Raw genomic sequence first — 18,349 nt, 5'->3', positions numbered from 1 at the left:
ATAAACAGGCAATTTATAAGTTTAATAATCCCCTTTTCGTGCCTTGTAAGGCATTTTACATTATTAGTACTGTGTACGCTGAACCAAATATTTTTCAGGATAAAGGATGATTGCTAACACTGAGATACTATAAGTACTACATTTTATAATAAAAAATTGCAAGTGTAATGATGACGAAGTCCTAGGAAGATAATATATATTCACTCAAAAGCTTTAATTAAAAGAAATTTAATAAATACTCGTTTTTAAATGTTTTTTTATTTATTTTCTCACTTAAATATACCTACCTTAGATACATATTCATACACAGCTTTCATCAATAGGTACTACATTTGTCTTAAACCTTATTATCAACCTAGTATCAGATAGGCAAGTGTTAAATCTCTTTTATATTATACTTATAAAAATATTTATACAGCGGAAATCTTAAACAAGGTCTTGTCACTTAAAATCAAAGAAGATGAATCAAATATCCCTTGTGTAAATATTAATTTATTATTATTAAAGGAGTTCAAATACCAACTTTTGATGAAAGATAAAAACAATATTATAATTTCAGACTTTTATTTGGCAAACCAATAACAATTAGAAACTGCATTGCAAGTTGCAACTATGGGAAATTGCCTGGGATATCTCAGACAGAGAGCGGTCAAGGGTTTTGTGTTCTTTGTGTTGTATTATGTTGTAGAATGCCTCCCGTGTGAGTATCTCTATATACTCACACAGGAGGAGTTCTGAATGTGTCAGAATTGCTCCTCAGTCACACACTGACTGCTCCAACGCAAATGCTTCAACGCGTGACCACTCTGTCTGATAGGTCCCTAAAACGACCACATCTTTTTAAAATGTATAATACATGAGGACTTACTAAAGTCCTTATTACATTAAAATTTAAAATGTATTTTAAATTTTAATGTAATAAAAACTAATATTATTATTATTGAGGTACAAAATAATTTTTGGTAATAATAATATAAGTTCCAATGAAAATATTATGTTTTATGAACAATAAGTATGTTTGTTATGCAATTTTTGTTATGTCTTTTTGGAAAAAGTACTATAAGTAATGTAGGATTATATTTTTGAGTTTTAGTGACTATTCCCATTATATATTATATCATATTGTAGTCAAGAGAAGTTATAAATGAAAAAGTGCATATGAGAATTTAGCTAATTTGGATTTTATATTATCAATGATTTAACTTTTCTAGTAGTTTAGGTGTATGTGTGTGTGTCAATATTTATTCGTGAATATACATGAATCTAAAGTTTCAAAGGTTGTGTTCTCAAAATTCTTGTTATTGAGAAAGTAATACCTTTGAATTTACCTCTTTGGTGCAGCGTTTATCATGCATGGTTTACAAGGAAATAGTTTGTGAAATAACACAAAGACCTACTGCAATCAAAAGATTGTACGAAATGCTCCTAAGATAGGTTCCTAAGAAGTACATAGTAAGTCCTCATGTATTTTAAGTTTTAATTTAATATAAAACTAATACTTATTATTATTATTGAGGTAAGTACAAAAGTATTTTTGGTAATACATAATAATATATGTTCCTATGATAATATTATGTTTTATGAACAATAAGTTCCATATGTTTGTTATGCAATTCTTATTAAGTAAGTCTTTTTTGGAAAAGTACTATAATGTAGGTTTTTGTTTTTGAGTAAAATTTAGTGATTTACACTATTCCCATCATATAATACCATATTGTAGTCAAGAGAAGAAGTTATACTTAAATGAAAAAGTGCTCATATGAGAATTTAGCTAATTGGGATTCTATGATATTATCAATTATTTAACTTTTCTAGAAGTTTAGGTGTGTCAATGTTTATCCGGAGCATGTTATACATACATCTAAAGTTTAAAAGGTTGTGTTCTGAAAATTCTTGTTAAAAGTAAGTAATATTGAATTTACCTCTTTGGTGCAGTGTTTATCATGCATATACCAATAATACTTCAGATTTACAAGGAAATAGTTTGTGAAATAACACAAAAACCTACAATGCAACTATAAGATTGTACCTGTAGGTTTTTGGTGAAAATTCATACTTGTTTTACAGTAAGTAATTATACACAACACTTGTGTTCCTTATACCTTGTATGTGTTTCTTGTGTACTAAATCAATGCAGTCTTAGCTCATCGCACAAATGCAAACCTTATTGTTGACTAGACATATAGGTATACTACACCTCACTTATGTTATTATTCTGAAACCTCACTAACACTAAATGGATTACTAAGGTCTCTACGTTTCTTATGTATCACTTCGTGATTAACTTGAGAATACCTACTTAATCGTTTTCCAAAAATTTGGACACTTCGAATGTTTAGTTTTTTGGTTTTAATAACGAATTATTTTCACTAAAATATATGCTATAGACTAAAATATAACTTATTAAGTAACTAACCAACTAAATAGCAATATAATTTAAGACTAAAAAGTATGTAATATTAATAAATAAAATTACTAAAATGTAAACTATTCAGTAAAAGCTACTCGTTGGTTGGTGTTTATTGAATTGCTGTATTTGACGTAAAAGCAAGCGAGCTTATGTCAGAAGTGTTGTCATGATTCGAAATTATTACTCAGTTAACAATGGAGAAGTGAGTTTTGTGTCACGTGACCACTGACTGGCTGGAAAATAGAGGTCATGGTACCAAAATGCGAGCCAGTCAGTATTCTGGCTGGCTTTAAGAGCTCATGATAGAGGGGCAGGTTTGACATATATTCACATAAAATATATGTGATATGTGAGCTATTCCTATCTCTAGTAGGGCAAAACTAGAGATAGATCAAATATTGGGAACGGCCGTTAGAGTGAAGAGGTGACAGACAGACACATTCACATTTATAATACAATATGTCGACATCATAGTGAGGGAGCCCTAGAACAATTTTTTTTTATTACTATCAAGCAAATTTTTTGTAAGTAGCTTCATTTTGATAAGACGAACAACATTTTTATTTGCAAAAAATCTCGAAAGTGGTAGCTAACAATGACAGAAAGATTACATACCTTGATTTGATGGTACTAAAATATGGATTGTTCTATTTGTAGGACAATGTTACTCTTAAATTATATAACTATTAAACTACCAATATACAAACAATCTGCTGGTTAGGGTTCCGTTTTAGGGTTCAGTAGTCAACCAAGTTTTGTTGATTACAGAACCCTATAATAATTACGCTATACCGCGGCCGCACATGCGTGTATCGTCACGAAGCTTCGTGCTGAAGACGATACCATTGGACGGTCTGCGTGTATCGTCCAATAGCTATGTCCACACTGTGCATTTTCATCAAATTTTTAACGAAGTTCTATTCGATGAGTTCGAACATGCTTGGTCCGTATCTAATGGGTCGGCGGTCCGGATGCGGTCCGACATTTGGTGAACCCTGAAATAGATTATTATAAAGATAAAGGGATATAGAACAATATCCCCACTCACTGCCCTATAACGCACATTTCGTGGTATACCATATTTACTTGCACAGCGAAGATGTTGTAGGGATATAGAACAATATCCACCGCAAAAATTGATGAGTATTTTTAAGAAATATATGCATTAAATCAGCGGATTGGGGAATGAGAAGTAGTGTAAAATGTTTCGTCAAGCGATAACGCGATGTAAGCCGCGCTTAGCGCCATCTAGTAAAGATTTTCGTTAATTCTGTAACGAGGGTCTGAACTGATTGCCATGATACCATCGAATCTATAAATTGAAGTATTAGCCGGTTTTATTATGTACCAAGGGCTACTCTATTGTCTCAAATACTAAATATAAATATGAAATACTAATAAACTAAGGGGAAATATAAAAAATCGGCCAAGTGCGAGTCGGACTCGCGCACTAAGGGTTTCGTACCGATATATTACTATAGCAATAATAGTATTTTAAAAAGATAAAACCGACTTCAAAATTTGTGGTTCCGGAGATAATATATGCGAACACAAACATAAAAACATACAAACATACAAACATACACATTTGAGGCACATTTGTTCAGACACTGATATACAGTGTATAACAAAAATAAGAGATAATACTTTAGGGTGTGTACGTGTTCCTTGTAGAGAGTTCACCGTGAAAGTAGTAGCGTTGAAAGACGAAATTTTTTTTTCACTTTTGTATGGGCAAGGGCCCGAGCGTCACGAGTTTTTCCATACAAAAGTAAAAAAAAATTTTGGTCTTTCAGCGTATTTTGGTATAGACTAACATATTTTACGAAAACTAGGCAGTTCGAAATATGACATACATACGTGTCGAATAGAACCTCCTTTTTTGAAGTCGGTTAAAAATATAAGCTCAAACTTTGCACATTTCAGCCGTTTTGGGATGAAAGCGAGCCAGTGGGCTGTGAGCTCGCGGTTCGCTGACTCCGCGCTAAATTTATCACAAAGACCTGGGTACAGTCGCGCACAGTCGCTCACAGTCGCGGACACTACCTGTGTACAGTCGCGAACTACGACACTATTTAGAATATTAATCCCTATTGGCTATTACCATACCCGCAGGGCTAAAATGGTCGCTTTGAAGAATCATGATATGAATCATAATATGATTCATTTTTCTAAAACCGCAAAATGCAACTCTGCTTGCAATTCATTTCTGTATTTTGTACTGATTTGACATTTGTCAGTTTGACAGTTTTGACAATTCATTTGCTGAATTGATTGAGAGGAATTGCTAAATGTGACCATTTTAGACCCGCCGGTCATATTACAAATACTAAAGTGCGTCTATCTATATCCTGTCTGCCTGTTACCTCTTCACGCTTAAACCACTGAACTGATTTTTTTTTTATGAAATAAGGGGGCAGACGAGCAAACGGGTCACCTGATGGTAAGCGACTTCCGTCGCCCATGGGCACTCGCAGCATCAAAAGAGCTGCAGGTGCGTTGCCGGCCTTTTAAGAGGGAATAGGGTAATAGGGGAGGGTAGGGATGGGAAGGAATTAGGGGAGGGTAGGGAAGGGAATAAAGTAGGGGATTGGGCCTCCGGTAAACTCACTCACTCGGCGAAACACAGCGCTAGCGCTGTTTCACGCCGGTTTTCTGTGAGAACTTGGTATTTCTCCGGTCGAGCCGGCCCATTCGTGCCGAAGCATGGCTCTCCCACGTATAAATGATTTCGCCGAAAATTGGTAAGAGGTACCTTAAGTCGGGAAAGGACATAATATCCTTATGGCACTTTTTTCCCGAGAAAAGTACGTTTCCCAATTAATATATTCACAAAGACCTGGGTACAGTCGCGGACATGACCTGGGTACAGTCGCGACCAGCGCCACGATATGGCCACGGCCCACGATACTATTTAGTGTCACCGCAGACTTACAATTTAAAGTTGGCTGACTATCGTACAGGACGGAGTTGCGGGCAATAACTAATTATTATTAAAAGTTAGAACTATATTATAACTTAAGATCTCTGTTACTAACAAGTATGGACTATGGACTGTGAATGTCAGAAAATAAAGTTTGTTTTTTATAAACGCGATACAAACATCTATGATAAATATTACCTCAACCAAAAAATCAATCAAAACACACAAAGAATTATTCTCATATACAAAGAGGCACAGTCTGCGAATCAATTTACAGCAGCTAATAGAATGTATGGCTGACTGAACACCCTTTATAAACCCTTGCTGTAGTGATTGAGAAAAAAAAACAATAAACCACGTGCACAGAGAGACTATAGACGACCTACACAGTATAGAGCACAGATAGAGTATAGATCGATCTATACCACAATTGCTTTTTAGTTCGTGACATTTATTTGACACGACAATTGACACGAAAGACCTGAAGGATTAAGGAGTGAGCACACTGAGACGGGCCGTGCCGGGGCTCAGCGTGCCGGGGCTCATCGCAAAAATCCGCCTCCATACAATTTGTATGGAAGCGGAAATCCGCTGCGCCCCGACACAGTGTGCGATACGCGCATCCGCTTCCATACAAATTGTATGGAGGCGGATTTTTGCGATGAGCCCCGGCACGCTGAGCCCCGGCACGGCCCGTCTCAGTGTGCTCACTCCTTTACTCGAAGTTTGTTTCTTTCTTTCTTTCTTTACTGCAAAGTTTTCACGCTAGAGACAGCACCAGCACAGACAGTAAACAAAAAATTTTGTTCGACGTTTGACAACGTTTCTGTCAATATTTTGATGTGTGCAAGTTGCAACATCCAATTTTGGTTGGATCATTTACAGTATGTGCTTACGCTCCTAGCAAATACTGTAAAATGTAAATGATCCAACCAAAATAGTTTTTTTTTTTCATTTATTTCACAAAATACAATTTTTTATGTGTTGTTACAAACTATAAACTCGCCAAACTTTTACGTTTGAAGGCGAGAAGCGCTCATTTTACACTTACCAATCTTTTTAAGAGTAACATACAAGATTTTATACCAACAATATTATACCTTTTCACTTACACTTTACTTACAATATTACACTAACAACGCCAACATTAACAAAGACACAAGTAGCGCCCACTGCGTAGTTGCAGCTTGTAGTTAAAAAATAGCGAATCTCGCATTCAGCTATACTGATAAGTGATAACAAAATTAAAGTGCATTAAAGTCCAGTCAACAAGATTTATACCCAGCGAAACAAATTGCGGCAAATTCGATACGAATAAACAATTAATTTTGCTTTGCAATGTCGAATTAATGTGATTTATGTTATACTGAATAGAGGTGTTTTAGCCGATATCCCAGTTTTTATAAACTTTAAAGGCCTGAGTATAGAGCACCAGTCACAGTATAGAGCACAACCCTAATATAGGAGAAAGTTAATAGCTAACCCCATATTAAGTTAACACTTAAGGTTAGCTCGGAGTCAATTATTGTCAAATCAAAGAAAAAGGTAAAAAGTTCTGACTAACACGTGAATTCAGGAAAATATCAAAAAGATTGGAAATACCTGAACCAGACTATGACGTTCGCGTAAGTGATTCTTAGAAAAGGTGGGGCAAACCTGCTGTGACGTCAAATTAAAAATATTTTGAATTTGTTATCTATGGAAAATGGAAATACGTTTTTCCGAGATGAAATTAAGTAGGTCTGTTATTCTTTTCCGCGACTCAAAAAATTTCCATACTTTCTTCTACATCGGTTCAACGGTAAAATTAAAGAAGTCATTCAATGAAATACCTAGACACTTTCACATTAAATTATTACTTAGTATGCATAGAAAGGAGCAAAGGGATCGCCTTTATACGTGGGAGAGACATGCTTCGGCACGAATGGGCCGGCTCGACCGGAGAAATACCACATTCTCACAGAAAACCGGCGTGAAACAGCGCTTGCGCTGTGTTTCGCCGAGTGAGTGAGTTTAACGGAGGCCCAATCCCCTACCCTATTCCCTTCTCTTCCCATCCCTACCCTCCCCTATTACCCTATTCCCTCTTAAGCAGCTCTCCTGAGGCTGGGAGTGTCCATGGGCGACGGAAGTTGCTTTCCATCAGGTGACCCGTTTGCTCGTTTGCCCCCTTATTTCATAAAAAAAAAATGGATTGGCATTAGGCGATCCCTTTGCTCCTTTCTATTGATACTTTACATTTGGGGCTTTACCCAACGGAGGACTGGCTAGTGCATTCTCAAAATGTAATTACTAATTAGTGTGTTGATAACAGTGGATCAAAAGCCCGTTCTAATTATATCGTGGTCGACCACATTTGATACTGCGGTTGTGTTTAAATTGCAGCTAATTTTGTGGATCAAGTGGTGAGCGGCGCACTACAGTTATGTTAATCCGCGGTTAGCTCATTTGACGGTCCATTTGAGCTCAAATTTGCGAAAAGTCGCATATTTATGTAGTAACATGTAACATGACGCCCGCAGGCCGCAATTCCGTTGCGCGAAAAATTTTTGTATGAACTATGTCCTATTTCGGACATTTTTTGGGCGTGAAGAGGTGTGACAGACAGAGCTGACAGACTAAGTTATAATACTGGTTGTGTATTATGTCCTATATATAAAATTCTCGTGTCACAATGTTAGGCCGCGTACTCCTCCGAAACAGCTTTACTGATTTTAACTATATGCATATTCAGTGGGTCTGAGAATCGGCTACTGGGTACTTTTTATATTGATAAGTGCATTTTTTGAACAAATAATAGTAAATTATTACAACTCGAGACTGACGGCGACCATTGTTTGTTTGACGGGATAGCGATGGACGTCGCCATGGTGACATACTCATTTAGTCACTTCAATAAAATAATATTATTATGGGCGAAATACTTTAAATGGCAAAACAACGTTTGCCGGGACAGCTAGTTATTATATAATAGAGTTCACTGTCTAAGTAAAAGCTAGGAAGAGGTATACTTTTTAAAAGTACTATATCGGCAGATTTATGACGTTGGGGCATATTTTATAGAAACATAGAAGACAAAAGTAAATCTTTTACCGCTGCTACTTTCACAGTGAACTCCATACAAGAAACACATCAACACCTTAAACCCATAATATTATCTCTTAGCTTTGTTACCTATCGACAATATCTAGCCTTAGCCTGTAGTCTATCTAGCCTATTCTAGCCTCACATGGTCTCTATGGCCTATTTAGCTAATTACCGTCTTATATTTGGCGCGCTCTTCTGTACGATTGGTTCCAGATGCTTGAGGTCAGTTAATGAACAAGTCTTGTGTGGTCCCAGTGCGAGGGACAAGCGGAAGCGATTTCATAAGTTTCACACTGCAAATGCTGTAAAATTTGCTGTAACTTTGACGACGTTACAGCAAATTTTACAGCATACTAGCTGTCCCGGCAAACGTTGTTTTGCCATAAAATGATTTTCCCTGTTTTCTTGCTCCCCAACAATCATAAACTTTGGCGACTATTATTATTATCATTAAACTTTTTTTTTAATATTATATTTTATTAAATAAAACCAGCTTGAGTTTTATGGTTTTAAATATTATAACGTCTTACTATACCTCTACGTGATACGTAGAGGTATAGTAAGACGTTATAATATTATTATAGAGTGCAATCAAACATTGTTTATAGAGTACCTACTAGATGATGCCCGCAATTTTGTTTATCGCGCGGATATCGCGCTCCAGGACAAAAAGTATCCTATGTTCTTTCCCGGGTCTCAAAATATCTCCATACCGAATTTCAGCAAAATGGGTTCAGCGGTTTAAACGTGAAGGAGTAACAGACAGACAGACACAATTTGACATTTACAATATTAAGTATAAAAGTACGGATCTATATATTAATACGTGAGGGAAAAACTTTGTAACCCTTTTTACGAAAAATGGGGAAACGTAGGTGCATGAAATTTCGCACAGTTATAGTTTATATGGTGAAGGAGTGCATCGAGCTAATATTATTTTAAAATTATGCTTTTATCATAATATATATTTTTAACAAGTAAAACGTTACACACACTACGACACTACTACTAGGAAAAATGACAGATTTTTGAGTGACAAGCCTATACATACGAATTATACTCTTTTATTTATGGTTGAAGTCTGCTGACAACAAGTTGACAAATTGAAAATGGATTATTGTTTTTTTTTATTTAATTTTAGATACTATTAGACAATGCTTAAACGGCCAGTCTGAGATCAGCTGAGTCCCAGAGACAAGAATTGAAAAAACTATGATGAAGTCAATATTTTTTACAAAATATAGGTAGTAGTCCTAATTGCAAGTAAGGTCGAATTTCGACCATTGGGCGATCTCTAGTTAAGTATAAAAGTACGGATATACATAAGCCTGTAACTTGTACCACGTTTAATCCAGGCTGACGAGCCGACAAGGGCGCACCGTATGTGAACACAAACACTCTTTGTACCACCACCCAGCCCCGTAACATACTGACACGTGGTGGTACACTAGCCTATTTTGAGGACTATAATAATATTATGTAATATTTAATTTACTTATGTAACAGTAAGCCTAACTGGGCACTACAAGCAGAATATAGGTTTTAAGTAGCATAACGACTTGCACATTTAGCGAAGAGGAGATTATACGTGGGAGAGCCATGCTTCGGCACGAATGGGCAGGCTCGACCGGAGAAATACCACGTTCTCACAGAAAACCGGCGTGAAACAGCGCTTGCGCTGTGTTTCGCCGAGTGAGTGAGTTTACCGGAGGCCCAATCCCCTACCCTATTCCCTTTCCTACCCTCCCCTATTCCCTTCCCTTCCCATCCCTACCCTCCCCTATTACCCTATTCCGTCTTCAAAGGCCTGATGCTGCGAGTGTCCATGGGCGACGGAAGTTGCTTTCCATCAGGTGACCCGTTTGCTCGTTTGCCCCCTTATTTCATTAAAAAAAAAAGAAAGAGGAGGAAGAGACACCTATTCTCCTTTTCCTCGACTGTCCAGGCCATTTAGCTGAAACTTTTTCGTTTTCGCTTCGTTATAGAATCGCTGATCATAATCTCTCTAATGTCTATTCCATACGAATTGACATTAGACGAATCGAACGTCAACGTCATAATATTAATGAACGCTTAACACTTAAAATATGTCAGTTCCATACATTTTCATCGGCGATTCTATATTATTCTATAACGAAGCGAAAACGAAAAGATTTTGGCTCACCCCTCTGCTCTACTACAGAGCAAGTACAGGCACCTTGGTCGCTGGAAATACTCATCCACACTGAGCAGCATTGGGTTGTGGACGGTATCTACCCTAATGCAAAGGAGTCACAACTCACAAGTTCACAAATTAGGTGAGGTGTTTTTTTTTTAATTTTTTGATCCCCCCCTCCCCCCCACAAATCTCACGTGAGATTTTTCAAAATGTGGGTTTCTTACGTAAACGTTTGGTTTGACAGTCAGTAGATTGTCTTTCGAACGAATTTGTGAATTAAATCAGCATACGTACAATCTGGATGAAATGGACCAAAATAGTATTATTTCGTTGAGAAAAAATTACGTGAGATTTGCCGAGACCCCCCGCCCCTCCCCAAATTTCAGCAAAATCGGTTCAGCGGCTTGGGTTTGAAGAGGTAACTCAGACAGGCAGATAGACAGACAGATACACTTTCGCATTTAATATTAGTATGGATATCGTTTACTCAATATTGTGTAAAAGAAAACACAGAAAAGTAATATTTTATAGGTTCCAATTACATTAACGGATTATTTATTTTAATAATTACTTATAAGTTATAACTTCACATTAAAATATGTTTCGCTCAGAGTTTATTTTTGTTTAATTACTAATAGTACTACTAATTATATGCTCGTAATATTCATTATTATTCAGAAATATAAAATGCAATCAAAGTTTTATACGTCAATAAAATTTACTTACCACATTTAATAACACTTATAATTTTAATCCACAATAACTTTTAAAAGTACACATAATTTATTGCATTTTATTATTATTTAAAAGCGTAGAATATTCCACTTTATAACTAAAATACAAATTCAAAAATATAATGATTTAAATGTGCATTTAATCTATCACTAGAGTGACCACAATTTAATGTCGCGCGGGACACACCACACACTAAAGCCACACGCCAACTAATGGGGACAAAAAATATTTTGACATATCTCCCGGCCGGGCCCTCATCCAAAACGACACCCGCCTTAAAAAAACAAACTTTTTTGACGAATCCATTGAAATATTTCGTTTTGAATGTTTTTTTACGTTACGCCTTCTATTAGGTCATGATGGCAAAAATTTGTTGAGCGATTTTAAACTCTACATTGTAAGGTTTAAGATTTACAATCCGTTGTTGTATTATATTAGGAATGTAGACATTTACAAGAATCGTTTACCTGAGTGATAAGACTAATCGGTTATTTATATTTTGTTTTGTAACGATGTGATGTAAATGATATTTTAAATTCTACGGTAGTGGGTCGATTTTTTTAAGTTTTTATGTTTACGTAACAATTAGTGTTGCTTGTCTATTTGATGGTTGTTAAGGTTTTTAGTGTTTTTGTTGATGATGGAATCCGTTGGTGGCTGTTCGAAAAAGTGGTTCATTGAGATTAGTAGCTTATGATGTACTTTAAATAAATAATACAAACCATAAACAAGTATTTGTGGTATTTGTATTCGTAAGTGTATAGGCATTAGGCATATAATTTTATTTGTGCCAAGGTCTCCCCTAAATATTGCCAGGCCAATGACACACTTTTTCGAGCGAAATCAAGGTAAATAATATCTTTAACTTCTAATTTCCTAGATATAATCTAATCTAAAGATGTTCTATCTAATCTGAAGAAGTTCTAGAGCTGTATCTACTAAAGTAGTAGAGTAGAGCTAACGATAAAAAGGAATTCAATTTCAAGTTCTGTTCACAGGTCAAAGTCATCACCTTTATCTTAGTTAACAAGTTTGGCGCAGATGTACAGTAACATCTGTAGTGTATTAAACTTGAACATTGCAGCTGTAGTTCGATAGTTCAACAAACACATTTAATTAAAGTTTTGTAGAGTAGCAATTTTGTAATTATGTATTTGTATAACTAGATGACGCCCGCAACTTCGTTGCGCCAAAATTCGTTTATCGTGGACGAACCGTACATTTTTCCGGCATAAAAAGTATCCTATGTCCCTTCCCGGGACTCAAAGTATCTCCATACCAAACAGGAAATTCGGTTTAGCGGTTTGGGCGTAAAATGTTACAGACATATAATATACTTTCGCATATATTTATAATATTAGTATGAATTAAAGTAAATTAGCTTAAAGGTTGTCTTTTCTTCCTATTTAAGGGCAAGGCCCTGGCCCCTGCCGTCACTTCTCCCTGCCCTACACTATAATATATTGCGCACACACTTGGCCACAATTAAATGCCTCCTGCGTTTCTTGGTTTTAGTTAAACCGGCTACAAATTCCAATTTTATTAATTCTGTCTTTAGATTAGTCATAAGCGAAGAATTTCAATTGTTTTGTTTCTTAAGAGATTGTCAAAAATATTGTTTAAGACATTACGTCATAGAATACCTGAAGGACAAGGTTTTATAAAAGTTGTTGACAATACTCTGAGAGCCTTAATCTTATCTGCCACGATAACAAAGCCTCGCTACAAACTTAAAAGTCTTAAATCATCATTAAGTGTGACCATATTTTATAAAAAGCCAGGATAATTCTGTACTATTATATAACAAAATGTGCTCACCATATGTATATACTATTATAATCTGCCTATTTACAAAATTTTATGACGAGTACAAATTGTGGTACATAAGACCATTTATATGACCTGCCCATATTATTTGTACTTACTTAAAAGTACACGGGAAGTTTGATCGACCAAATCCACCTGCGATCAGTTCGACAGGATCGATCGAGCCGCCTTTACATTAAGCAATCAAAACTGCATTACAAATTCATAGTAGCTTACTGTAACTATTAATTAAAGCAACTATAATACAAATAGACATTACATATCTAATTATTCTAGTAGTTATGCATACATAATTTGCTATGAATAGGTAACGAGAACGAACCATGTATATTATTATGTTAATATGTCATACACACGCAAAAATATATTTTTTTAAAACTAAAAGATGAACTTCTTCTCACTTTTCTCCTAATAGAAACCGTCCCTGGACTACCATGAACATTTCCAGGCTAAAATTAGCCATATAGGTTCAGCAGTTCTAGAGTTTAAGCGAGACTAACAAAATTAAAATTTTTTTTTTTAAGAAACGGGACTTATCCTAAGTATTTGAAAAGTGTAGCCGTTCTATCTAAGCACAATGTTGACTATGCAACGAATGCTATCAAGGGGTCTTTTTTAAATGTTTGCTAAATCGTTTCTCAAAAATTGTTTATAAAAGAATATTTGGACAGTTTTTTTCCTTGCTCGATTTTTTGTATAGATAGTAAGGCGCCATTCCTTCTCTTTAGGTTTAGGAGATTAAAATACTGACGTAAAGATAAAGTAACCTTTGAGTTTTATGATTATCGCATTAAGTCCTACATTTTGTTAATAAAAAACATGGCTTACAAATATTTAGGTTTCATCTGTTTGCCAAAAAATCTGTTCTTTTTTATATATCTACCCATCATGCCATCAATACTATATTAGACCATCCATACCAATAAATTATAAATGCGAAGGTGTTTCTGTCTGTCTGTTACCCCTTTACGCTTAAGCCGCTGAAGAAATTTTGATGAAATTTGCTATGGAGATCCTTTATATCCTGGAAATGGACATAGGACATTCATTATCCCGGAAAAACATACTTTTCCCGCGCGATAAATAAATTCCCGCGCAACAGATTTAAATATTTCCATACCTATGGACGATTAATCAATCAAGACGATTAATCAATCAATCAAGAATTCAATCGAGTGACACGACACGAATTTCACGTTATGGTCTTTTTGTGATTGCCAGAACGCGTCGTAGCCGTTTTCATTACAGCCACAACGCGGATTTCCCGTCATGGCTGTTTCACTGTGACCACAACGCGTTGTGAGCTATTTTTCTGCTCACTGAGCGTTTTCGGTCTTTGAGTGTAACATATATTATACAGGTTGTAACAAACAAAGTGATAATACTTTAGGCCGGTATAAATAGTCAGTACTTAAGATGCGACCCGGTCTCAAGACGCGGTTCGGCTCTGTGATTGGTCCAAATTTTGACAGCCAACCAATCACAGAGCCTGAACCGTGTCTTGAGACCGAAATGCATCTTGAGTACTGACTATTTATATAGAGTTCACTGAAAGACCAAATTTATTAGACCATGTAGTTCCCGAACCGGTGGTAAGCCTCATGTAGACGCGACGTTCTAGGGCTGCGTCCCCATCAGACACGGCACGGCGTCGCCACCGTGTTACGGCACGACGCCGCCACCGTGTTACGGCACGACGCCGCCACCGTGATAAAATTTGTGTCCAAACTTAAACGAGGCATAATATGAAAATACATATCAAAGTCGCGTAATGCAAATATTGTCATGTATACTGAGGAAATTTTATCTATAATAAATAATAGATAAAATTTCCTCGGTTTCTTTTTAACCGACTTAAAAAAATATTTAATGATTCTTTTTCAATCTTCGTCTTAGTAACAACAAGAGAATAATATTTTCGCGATTCATATCCATTATCCAGACAAGCACTCTCGTTCGAGCGCAAATATCGACTGAATAGGGACGCACCGTACGCGGCACCGTGACACGGTGGCGGCGTCGTGCCGTAACACGGTGCCGGCGCGGCGCCGCGCCGTGTCTGATGGGGACAGAGTTTGAGTAACATTTGTTATGTTATGTTAACCTATTTAGAAATAAATATTTTGACTTTTGATTTTTTGTGATTTGTACGGGCAAGAGCCCCATCGGCACGAGTTTCCCCATACAAAAGTAGATTTTTTTTCTCAGTGCTGCTACTTTTACAATAAATTCAATACCGGGGACTTATACAAACCCTAAAGTATTATCACTTAGTTTTGTTACACCCTTTATAATTTTACCGTGCCATATATCTATCAATGATTTAATCCTTTTGGCCATAGATCCGTCAGTCCTTTGGTCCTTTGAGTCAGTCAGTAACGGCCGTCGCGTCCAAGTGGAATGCATGTCACAACAAGGAAGAGCGCATCCTTTGTGCACTTACGATAATTTAGTTTATATTGTCATCGTAGACACGATAGCTTTTGTGGACATACCCTGATTTATGGACTTATTATGTAAAATTCAAACGGTGAATCGACGTACAAAACACAATAATAAAATGTCATAAAATTTAGTGCACATTCTCGTTTGTCATAGGGAACGTAGGTACTAGGTAAGTATATCCAGAAAAAAAGTAGCCTAATTTTTTCTCGTGGTTAACTTTTTGTCTGTGTGATGTGTCCTTCATCTACAAGCAAAATCGTATGCATCACATATTTGCTGAAACTGAATATATTGTATTCAATTGCGTACAGTTAGGCGACGCTTGTATTTCTAAAATCCCATACTGACCATCTTAAACATTCTAGGGCAGCGGTTTGACCATTTCCATGTTTAACCAACCCATTTAAGAAGTGACATTTCTGAGAAAAAAACAGTGTTTGGTCTTAGAATTAATTGTCTCAATGCAAAGTCTGATGACATTTCTAAAAACGATTTCTGTATCGATCGCGCCACGCGGCCGGCGCCCCTACAAGGCCTTTGCGGAGCCCAAGGGCTTTCAGAATGACTGTTCTAGCGTCCTATCCACATTTTCCAACGCGAAGGGCCCAATTGTGCCCGCAGCTGTAGTTCGTTACCATTCATTACTCTGTATTCACATTTTTATCCAACGCTCTGCGGTGATTAATTCTAATGACGATGTTAACTTATAAAAACTTGTTCTAAGACATCCATAATCCGCTCTCTAGTTTTTCTAGAATTTTCCTCTTTAACGTATCTAATTGAGGTTTATATTGACTAGAATATCTGTTCGCGTAAATAGAGACTGTCACGGGAACCGTACTTACATTCTATCAGCAAGTAGCTCGACAACAAAACCTTTTTTACCCGACTGCTGGGAGGGTATTGTGGGCTCTATATCTGTGTCAAATTTCAGCAAAATTGGTGCAGCAGTTTCGAAGAATGCTTAGTCAATGCAAATAAATTAGAGCCCCGGTAAAGGACATAGGTACGATAGATTTTATCCCGAAAAAATGTACGATTCCCGGACGATAGTCAAACGAACTTCAGTGTAGTTGCAAGCAACATCTGCTGTTTTATACTAACTATTTTTTCATATATAAGCTGCTGACGTCAAGCTATGAATTATACATGGGATCAATACCGGAAACAGAGGGAATATATAATGCGACACCCTGTGTAGTGTGTACAATATAATAAACAGCCTGTATACAGGGGATAAGTATGATTAATGAATGTATGGAAACTAGCAAACCCGGGCTATACGGTTAAATAGTAATAAATCCGTATAATATATCATGGCGTATACAATAATGATGAGTCGTCAAGACCTAATAATATTAATTATACTTACGTGATAGCCGTTACTTTTATGCATATTCTAATTCATATTATTATAACAAAATCTAAATTATTGGACAAATAAAGATAATTTCAACTGGACAAATAAAAATTCTTAATGTTACTATTGTTTTTAAAGTTTTTTCAGGTTCATATTTTTAATAATAATTATAACATCAAGACACATTTGATTACTTATTTATAAAAAAATACTTTTAATAAATATGTAGGTACATTGTACATAATATTATTATGTATTACTATCTACCTATTACATAATATCACTTCTATGCTACGTCGAAATTTTCTAAAGATTTTAATCACAAGGAAAGAAATTAAAACACCTTTTGGCAAGATAACGAACAAACTCGGATTAAAATTATCTTTGAAGGTTAAATGTTTTGTAATAATGCCGAGGAAGTAAAAATTCTGCTATCCTACTAATATTATAAAGGGGAAAGTTTGTTTGGATGTATGGATGTTTGTTACTCTTTCACGCAAAAACTACTGAACGGATTTTAATGAAACTTTACAATATTTTTTGCTTATACATCAGAATAACACATAGCTTTTAACCGACTTTAACCGACTTTCAAAATAGGAAGGTGTTATGTTCGTTTTTTTTTAATGTTCAACGTTTACTCCGCCGTTTGTTAACCGATTTTCAAAATTTTTCTTTTGGTATATAGGGTATAATCAACATCAAGGGTGATCTGATGAAGGATCCATAAGTAATCGAGGGAACTCCTCAAAATTTATAGGGAAACGTGTGGTGACTTCAGTTTCGTGAGAAGTATTCTAAGCATATGCTACCAACTTTACTACTACTCACCCTTTTGGGTGAGCCAAAATCTTTTCGTTTTCGCTTCGTTATAGAATCGCCGATGAGAATGTATGGAATAGACATAAGCGTTCGTTAATATGACGTTGACGTTCGACTCGCCTTATGTCAATTCCATACATTTTGATCGGCGATTCTATAACGAAGCGAAAACGAAAAAGTTTCGGCTAAATGGCCTGGTATACCGTGCTGAGAGAACTCCTGATTCTTTATAGATACAAGTTTGGGAGTTTCGGTGTTGTTTTAAAAACGGAAAGCATACTATGCTACTATGCAAATTACATCGTCCTATGATTATGACCCTGTTATTGGTACTTTTCATAGTCTTTTAGATCGAGTCTCGAGTTTGTCAAGCGATACAAAAAAAATCTATACTTAATATAATCAACCTGAAGAGTATGTTTGCTTGAACGCGCTAATCTCAGGAACTACAGGTCCGATTTAAAAACTTATTTCAGTGTTAGACAGCTCATTTATCGAGCAAGGCTATATCTCCATCTTAGCGTGATAATTTACGCTAAGACTAATACGACCGAAGAAACTCAGGAAAATGTGGGGAAAACG

At 36.0% G+C, this 18,349-nt stretch overlaps 1 protein-coding gene across 2 annotated transcripts in view; it reads right to left on the bottom strand.

Moving 5' to 3' along the window:
- The window catches only part of LOC121735834 (rho GTPase-activating protein 7), a 259,758-nt gene that overhangs the window by 38,259 nt on the left and 203,150 nt on the right, over positions 1 to 18,349 (bottom strand). The gene's annotated exons all lie outside the window — the stretch shown is intronic.

The sequence above is a fragment of the Aricia agestis genome, chromosome 18, assembly GCF_905147365.1.
Source record: "Aricia agestis chromosome 18, ilAriAges1.1, whole genome shotgun sequence".
Classification (NCBI taxonomy): domain Eukaryota; kingdom Metazoa; phylum Arthropoda; class Insecta; order Lepidoptera; family Lycaenidae; genus Aricia; species Aricia agestis.
This window is presented reverse-complemented; position numbering and strand designations above follow the sequence as displayed.